Below are 7,500 nucleotides of genomic sequence, written 5' to 3' on the forward strand. Positions count from 1 at the left end.
TACGCAATGAAAACTGTCACATTCATACTGCTTCGTTTTCATCTAAAACGCTTTAGGGAAAAAGAAATTGTTCAGTTGCCTTTAAAGCGATCTGTTTTCACAATAGCGCATTATTATACCCTCATAAGGACTTTTTCCAATTCCCTAAATGGTTCTCCAGTATTGTATCGTTAAATATACAAATTTATTTTTAGTTTCATCTTTCCTTTAACTTTTAAGATAGTTAAAGGCGTGTTAGCTAAAGTACCGTGAAATGTGCAGCGTCAGGAAATGTCATTATGATTGGCAGATTGGGTGTGAGTCAGAATGAGCAGACGGCAGATAAAAGAGCAAGAAATTGGCAACTGCCTTCGTTGGAGGTTGGTTATTCCACTTAAGTCTTCCGGTCGAATAAGGAAGGCAGCGATAGTCTTGAATGTTACTGTTTTGTATCTGTATATTATTTAATGAAGGGAAAACTGTGTTAATTGCATCGCTTAATTATTTCGTATACCCTGAGCTTTATTTCATATACGTGCGTATAACATGTATTCACTTGAAACGCATACATTCATATATATATATATATATATATATATATATATATATATATATATATATGCGTGTGTGTGTGTGTTCTCATAGTGAGAAAGCGCTAGCAGGAACTACCCTTCCTGTTTCCAGCAATGAGGTTTCTCCAATCTGGATACTAGCCGCAACAGCCGAGTTAAGTATACCTTAGTTTTACCAGACCACTAAGCTGATTAACAGCTCTCCTAGGGCTGAGCCCGAAGGATTAGACTTATTTTACGTGGCTAAGAACCAATTGGTTACTTAGCAACGGAACCTACAGCTTATTGTGGAATCCGAACCACATTATAGCGAGAAATGAATTTCTATCACCAGAAATAAATTCTTAATTCTTCATCAGCCGGCCGCGAAATTGAACCGCCCATCGAGTGACAGTCTGAAGCTCAAACCGACTCGGCTAACAAAGGGGGCTTAACAGCCGAGTTACTACCAGGTTTTTAGTTCACTGCTAAGGTCAACGGACGCGCAACTGCAGTAAACGGAACGTACATGATACATTCTGTCTCCGGGGAATCGAACGCAAGAAGCCATGATCATTGTTATGGTGTGTTTGGATCGTAAACTACCTTCAAACAGGATTTCCGTAGAGGGTTATTGCTGTCAGTGCACTTCATGCGGCGCACTGTACACATTAAGTTTCTTTGCAGTGTACCTTCGGCCCCTAGCTGCAACCCCCTTTCATTCCTTTTACTGTACCTCCGTTCATATTCTCTTTCTTCCATCTTACTTTCCACTCTCTCCTAACAATTTTTTCCAGTGCAACTGCGAGGCTTTCCTCTTGTTACACCTTTCAAACCTTTTTACTGTCAATATCCGTTTCAGCACTGAATGACCTCATAGGTCCCATCGCTTGGCCTAAATTCTATATTTCTATTCTATTCAAACAGGCCGCATCCCCCTACCTCTCTCCCCTGGGTCACCATATGCCCTTCCCATACACATAGTCTCATACAGTTTGTTGGGAATCGGTATGTATTCAAATGTAATCTAATGAGATCACACATACTAACGCTGGCTGGTAACACTGTAAAAAAGTTACTTGTAGTTACTGGATCTAATCAACGTTATCAAATTATCAAACTCATTCGTAGTGATTTTTGTTTTAATTATGGATATCTATAAGTAGGTTTACATGACAGATTCCACCGCTGTTCTGTCATGTGTCTCTTGTCTGTCAGGTCTGTAAGTCTGAGCCCTTTAACGTTACCGGGTACGCTTGAAAAACTAGTTCTCTGTTCTCTTGATAAGGTTACTTTTTGTCACGGATGGTAGTTTATTACTTAAGACATTTATCAACAATCTTTAAATCAAACTATTACTTGTGAATGTAAGAACGTGCAACAATGCAATTATGACCCCAACCGATAATTTTCAAAAATTTGTCTAGGCAGTTTTAGCACTGCGAGTTTGCAACTCTGCCACCGGTGACCGCTTTCGAGGCTAGTGACTGACTCTTTGTGGTGGTACGTCGTTCAGTTCCGTAGGCGTATGGATATACAATAGTTTCCCCTTCCTTTCTCTCTTAAATAACTGTTAAGTGGATAATAGACAAGGTCATCTGATATTCAAGACTAGAAAAAAAATACCTTTAGACCTGCTATCGTTTGCTGTGTTTGTGATCAAGAGCCGCACGTTTGGAGCAACAGTTTTTGTAGTCCTAACTCATATGACCGAATACCTTAACTTAGGCTACCACGCCCCATGAATCGCTGGTACGGCAAAGGTAAGTTAATGACATTTTCGTGCGTTGATAATAAGTATTACGCGCAGTAGTAATGTATGTTAGATAATTGTTAGGTAATGACGCTAATACTGTAGGTTTGGTTATCTTGTCACACACCGTTTTCTGGTTAGGCTAGACCTATCATTCTTGTGTTAGGCTTGAAAGAGTACTGACCAATATTTGCCAGTGACATATAACGCCACTTGATGCGAAAAAGTTGCTAGCATATCCATAATCCTTCGCATGGCACAGCCTGTATCACCAAGATGCCCCTGTATGGTAATTTTAGCAAACTATTTACTTGGACAGGTTAAGTTGAGAACGTAAGAGGTGGAGCACGATTTAAGCAGCCCTCCTGTCGGAAAGAAAACTACTTTTTAAAAAGTTATTATATCCCTTTTGCTATTTGCTCACATTCTCAAACATTTGGTTCACCCAGTAGGCTTCCATGATCAGATCAAGGGAAACGAAAATATAAGAAAAATATATAGGTCTAATTCCGGTGTCACTGTGGCACGTGTCCACCACAGACTTGTCGCACTTGAAAATGTGTGGAGTAATTGTGAAGCGCTTCTTATTTTTCATCGTGTTTGCATCAAACCCTTGTCAGTTCCGTCTAAGTTAAAAACTGTTCGCAGAGTAGATGGAGTGTGATAGGTAACAGAAACCAAGACTTAATATTTAGGGAACGTAAGAAGTGGTTCATGATGGTGTATAGGAGTGTTCGATGGGCACGTGGTGAAGTGTCTGTGCAGGTACAAGAATGTTGAAGTTTCTGCTCACTTGTTCAGTGAGTTCATCCACAATTCAAATGTTGAAATACCCGTGTATCAGCGGCTGCCGTATGTGTGTGTGGGGGTGTTTTATTTTTCATTGCGGCACCTTCTCCTTTAGGGGGAAACGACTTGAAACACTCATGCAAGGCATAGATTCAGAGCACTGTTTCTTTTATGTGTGCGCACGCGCAAGTACGTGGGCCTGGCGCTGGTTGTTGGGTGGTAGTCCAGAATTGCTAGGAACTTCATATTCTATAGTATTTCAATATATATATATATATATATATATATATATATATATATATATATATATATATTATACTGTATAAGGTATAACATATATAGTGCTTTTGCCAACATGGCAATAAATTCTGGTTTGTAAACAGTTGTTGATTATATTAATTGAGAAATACCTTAAAATTAAGCAGAAGCGTTTACAGTATACACATACAGTACAATTGAAGGGAAGGGGTGTTGGACGCCCTCGTGAAAACTCGTAAAACAGCGAGATAAAACAAGTGTTTATCTTGATGTCGGACAGCAGTAACTTTGAAGTTACACTACTTTTTTCTATTCCCTGCAGCCCTCCCTCCCGCCCCCTTCAAAAGAAAGAGAAAACAAAACAATCTCGAGGTGATTATTATCGGTTCGGGAGGTGGTGGGGAAGGTGCATCTTAAATAAGGGGACTAAAGAGGGTTTGTTTGAAATCGTTGGACAAGTGGAGGTACATAATACAATTTATTCAGGCCCCGTTGCGACCTTCTACAATTGCAGTCGGGTACTAGACTGTCAGCTTTAGTTCTTCGCCTCTGGTTGTTTACAGACGAAACGGGTTCAGTTGTTTCAAGGACCAGATGATTATATTTCATAAAGATGTTTTGTATGCTTATGCAGAATCGGAAATTAACAGTAGATCCAACAATTCTGCTGTCAGCCACGCAGTGATGCATTGGGCCCAATTAAGATGGTGTCGACGGGGAGGGCAGAATAAAGCCCTTATCTGGCTCATGCATCTTGATTTGAGGGAAAAGTAAAGAAACTAGAATCCCGGAGGAGGATAGTGCCGGCAGTGCACCTCACACGGTGCACTGTAGGCATTACTCGAGGTTGTTTGCAGCGTCCCTTCGGCCCCTAGCTACAAACCTCTTTTATTCCTTTTACTGCCCCTCCGTTCATTTTGTCTTTTTTTTCCCCCTCTTACTTTTTACCCTCTCCTAACAATAATTGCTTCATCGTGCAGCTGCGAGTTTTCCTCCTGTTACGCCTTTAAGACATTTTTACTTTCAGTTTCCCTCTCGGCGCTAAATGACGCTATATATAGGTCCAAGAACTTGGCCTTTGGCCTAAATTTAATATTTCATTCCATACAAGTCAGTAAATCTTGATAAATTGTAGAAGGGAGTGAACCTACATCTCATTGCTGACATTAATTTAAAAAAAAAAGTAAAAAATGCTCCGTAGTTTCTTCAGCGCAGTCGAGTTTTCTGTACAGCGTATAATCAAGGCCAGCGAAAATAGATCTATCTTTCGGTGGTCTCGGTATAATGCTGTATGAGCCACGGCCCATGGATCTTTAACTATGGCCTGGTGGTGGCCTATCCTGTATCGTTGCCAGATGCACGATTGTGGCTAACTTTAACCTTAAATAAAATAAAAACCGCTGAGGCTAGAGGGCTGCAATTTGGGATGTTTGATGATTGGAGGGTAGATGACCAACATAGCAATTTGCAGCCCTCTAGCCTCAGTAGTTTTTAAGATCTGAGGGAGGACAAAAAAAGAGTGCGGACGGATAGACAAAGCCGGCACAATAGTTTTCTTTTACAGAAAACAAAAAGTGATCCTTTTCCAGCTAGACGTATATGGCCGCACTGACTCGTCCTGCTTATATTTTCGTTCGACGGTAGGATTAATCGACTGCACAGAGTACAGAAAATGTATTTGTTGGCATATCCAATTTGATGTTGTTTGCTGCGTCAAAATGTTGTGGGGATATAAGTCGAAGAAAATTATATGTATAAAGTGCAATATCAGATGAGTATTATAACATTATTTGAGTGTTTTAACATTAACAGAGGCTAACAAATGGTCTGGTGGGTGTATATTTAGAGAGTGAGTGAGTTGTAAAAACTTCATATAATATTTGGAAGCTGTGAAATATAGCCGAAATAAAATCCCTCTCCGTTCCCAGTGTCAGCCTAAGACATTTTTTTTTGGGGGGGTGGCGAATATGAACGCCACTTTGTAGTACATTATTTGACGTAAGAAGACGTTATCATTCCACAGATGATAAAACACATGTACGCTAATAGTGCAAAGTGTGAGTAGCCGAGATTACAGACGACAGTACCAACTTAATTCCATTATTCGCTTTTCCGAGGCGACAGAAAATCAGCGGCAGCAGAATAATTATTAAAGCACTCCTTGTGTTCAGTTTATGTAAATAAACAGTACAGCAACAGAGGTCTTGATTCAACATTTGAAGATAGTGTGATGTCCATTAACACCTCTGCAAAGATGATAAGAACTTCCATGATGACGCACATTTTTATATGGTCATATTGTTGTAATGTATTTGTTAAGATTCACAAGCACTTGCATGCACACAAATATACAGTATACATACATACATATATATATATATATATATATATATATATATATATATATACATATATATATATATAGTATATTATTTATTTATTCATATCTGTATATATATACATGACATTTTTTCTATTAAATTATAAATTAACTTTGTATTCTAATAAGCAGCTACCATAAAACTAAAGAACTTAAACTAATGTCATGGCAACAAAAAGAAAACAAGAGTCAAAATAAAAAGTATATATATACAAATAAATCTCTAGAAAACAAAACGTCTCTAACCAGTGCAATTTAGAGCGTGGAAATCTCTAGTTTATGTTAGTGTTTATCTGAACCGAACAAAGTGACGATGTCCGAGAGACCACCAAAACAAAATGTTTCTTTCAGGGAACAAAAAGTTTTTCTCTTTGTATGCAGTGACCACTGAACGCGTCTAAATCTTGTTACTGAACGCACTGAGTGTTGCCTTCTTGAACGCGCATGAGTGTCTTTCTTTGCTAAACAGAACGTTTATAACTGAAGGCAGTTGAATTTCAGCCTTTACTTAACGAATTGCATCTGTATAATTGAACGCTGACTCTTTTGGACTGGACGTCTTAGAATCTTAATGACACATGCTGTTGACAAGATGTTGGGTAGTGAGTTTTTACGCTTGAACTGTTTCGTCATATTTCGTCAAATCTTGTTTAATTTACTTGTAAATTTATTAAAGACATTTTGGTAAAATTGTGCGCCTGGCTAATATACTGTGAAAAAGAGATTACCGCAAATTTTTCTCAAAAAAATTATATATATATATATATTTTTTTTTCATTTTTTCAGATGTAATTTTTTACCAGTGATATTAGTTAGTTGTTAATAAAAATTCACACTGCAAATAATGACGTTTAAGATTAGTTGCTAAACCTGTACGAAAAATATGAATCAGACATTTAATGAAAATTCTGTATTTTTGGAAGGAGGTTCGAGAAAGTTCCCAACATCGTAATCATTATTTTACTTGGTGCTGTTGTAAAAGTAATTTTGAGTGGATTTTGGGTACCTGGGACACTAGCCCCGTTGGCTTGAGGAACTGGTTTCGATTCCCGGGCCCGACAGGAGCGATATGGCACGTTCGTTCAAAACCTACTGTGCTCATGTTGATCTAAGTAATGAAATATGTACCTGATAGTGAGCGAACTATTGTAGGTCGCAGCAGGGCGTGGAAAGGTATACAGGGAAAGTATTTTCTTCATAAATAATTGGAAAGGGCAACACCTTTTAACCACTGCTCCAGGGGGTATATATACAGTATATATATATATATATATATATATATATATATATATATATATATATATATATATATATATATATATATGTAGGTATGAATTTGTATGATTTTGTGTGTGTGCGTGTATTGTTTGTTAGAATAAACACTTTCAATTTTGTTGTGAAAATACAACATTAGAAAGTGTATAGTGTATTTGAAATAAGAAACCAAAGAGGGTAACAATGTGGTGAGTTACAAATTGCACACAATTGTTATTCATAACTTTATGTCATATATATATATATATATATATATATATATATATATATATATATATATATATATATATATATATATATATATATATATATATATATAGTGTGTGTGTGTCTGTGTGTATGTTATTCATCCATCAATTGTTGATGATGTATATGTTTACTCATTCATTCATTAATGATGTCCGCAGATGACGAATTTTTGTGACCTACATCTTCTAAAACAAAATTCTCTGAAAAAACAGAACGTGACATCATGTTGTGATAGAAACGTGACATCACATAGTGTTAGTTGATAC

General features: G+C 37.4%; 2 protein-coding genes across 3 annotated transcripts in view; one reads left to right on the forward strand and one right to left on the reverse strand.

Moving 5' to 3' along the window:
- LOC136849749 (segmentation protein even-skipped-like) overlaps positions 1 to 7,500 on the reverse strand; it is a 36,446-nt gene that overhangs the window by 8,365 nt on the left and 20,581 nt on the right. The gene's annotated exons all lie outside the window — the stretch shown is intronic.
- Positions 1,966 to 7,500, forward strand: part of LOC136849747 (glutamate receptor 1-like) — a 330,227-nt gene continuing 324,692 nt past the window's right edge. For both annotated transcript variants that reach the window (XM_067123138.1, XM_067123136.1), the window contains exon 1: positions 1,966 to 2,293. The gene's annotated coding sequence lies outside the window, so the exon portion shown is untranslated. The remainder of the gene's footprint in view (positions 2,294 to 7,500) is intronic.

The sequence above is a fragment of the Macrobrachium rosenbergii genome, chromosome 21, assembly GCF_040412425.1.
Source record: "Macrobrachium rosenbergii isolate ZJJX-2024 chromosome 21, ASM4041242v1, whole genome shotgun sequence".
Taxonomy (NCBI): Eukaryota; Metazoa; Arthropoda; class Malacostraca; order Decapoda; family Palaemonidae; genus Macrobrachium; species Macrobrachium rosenbergii.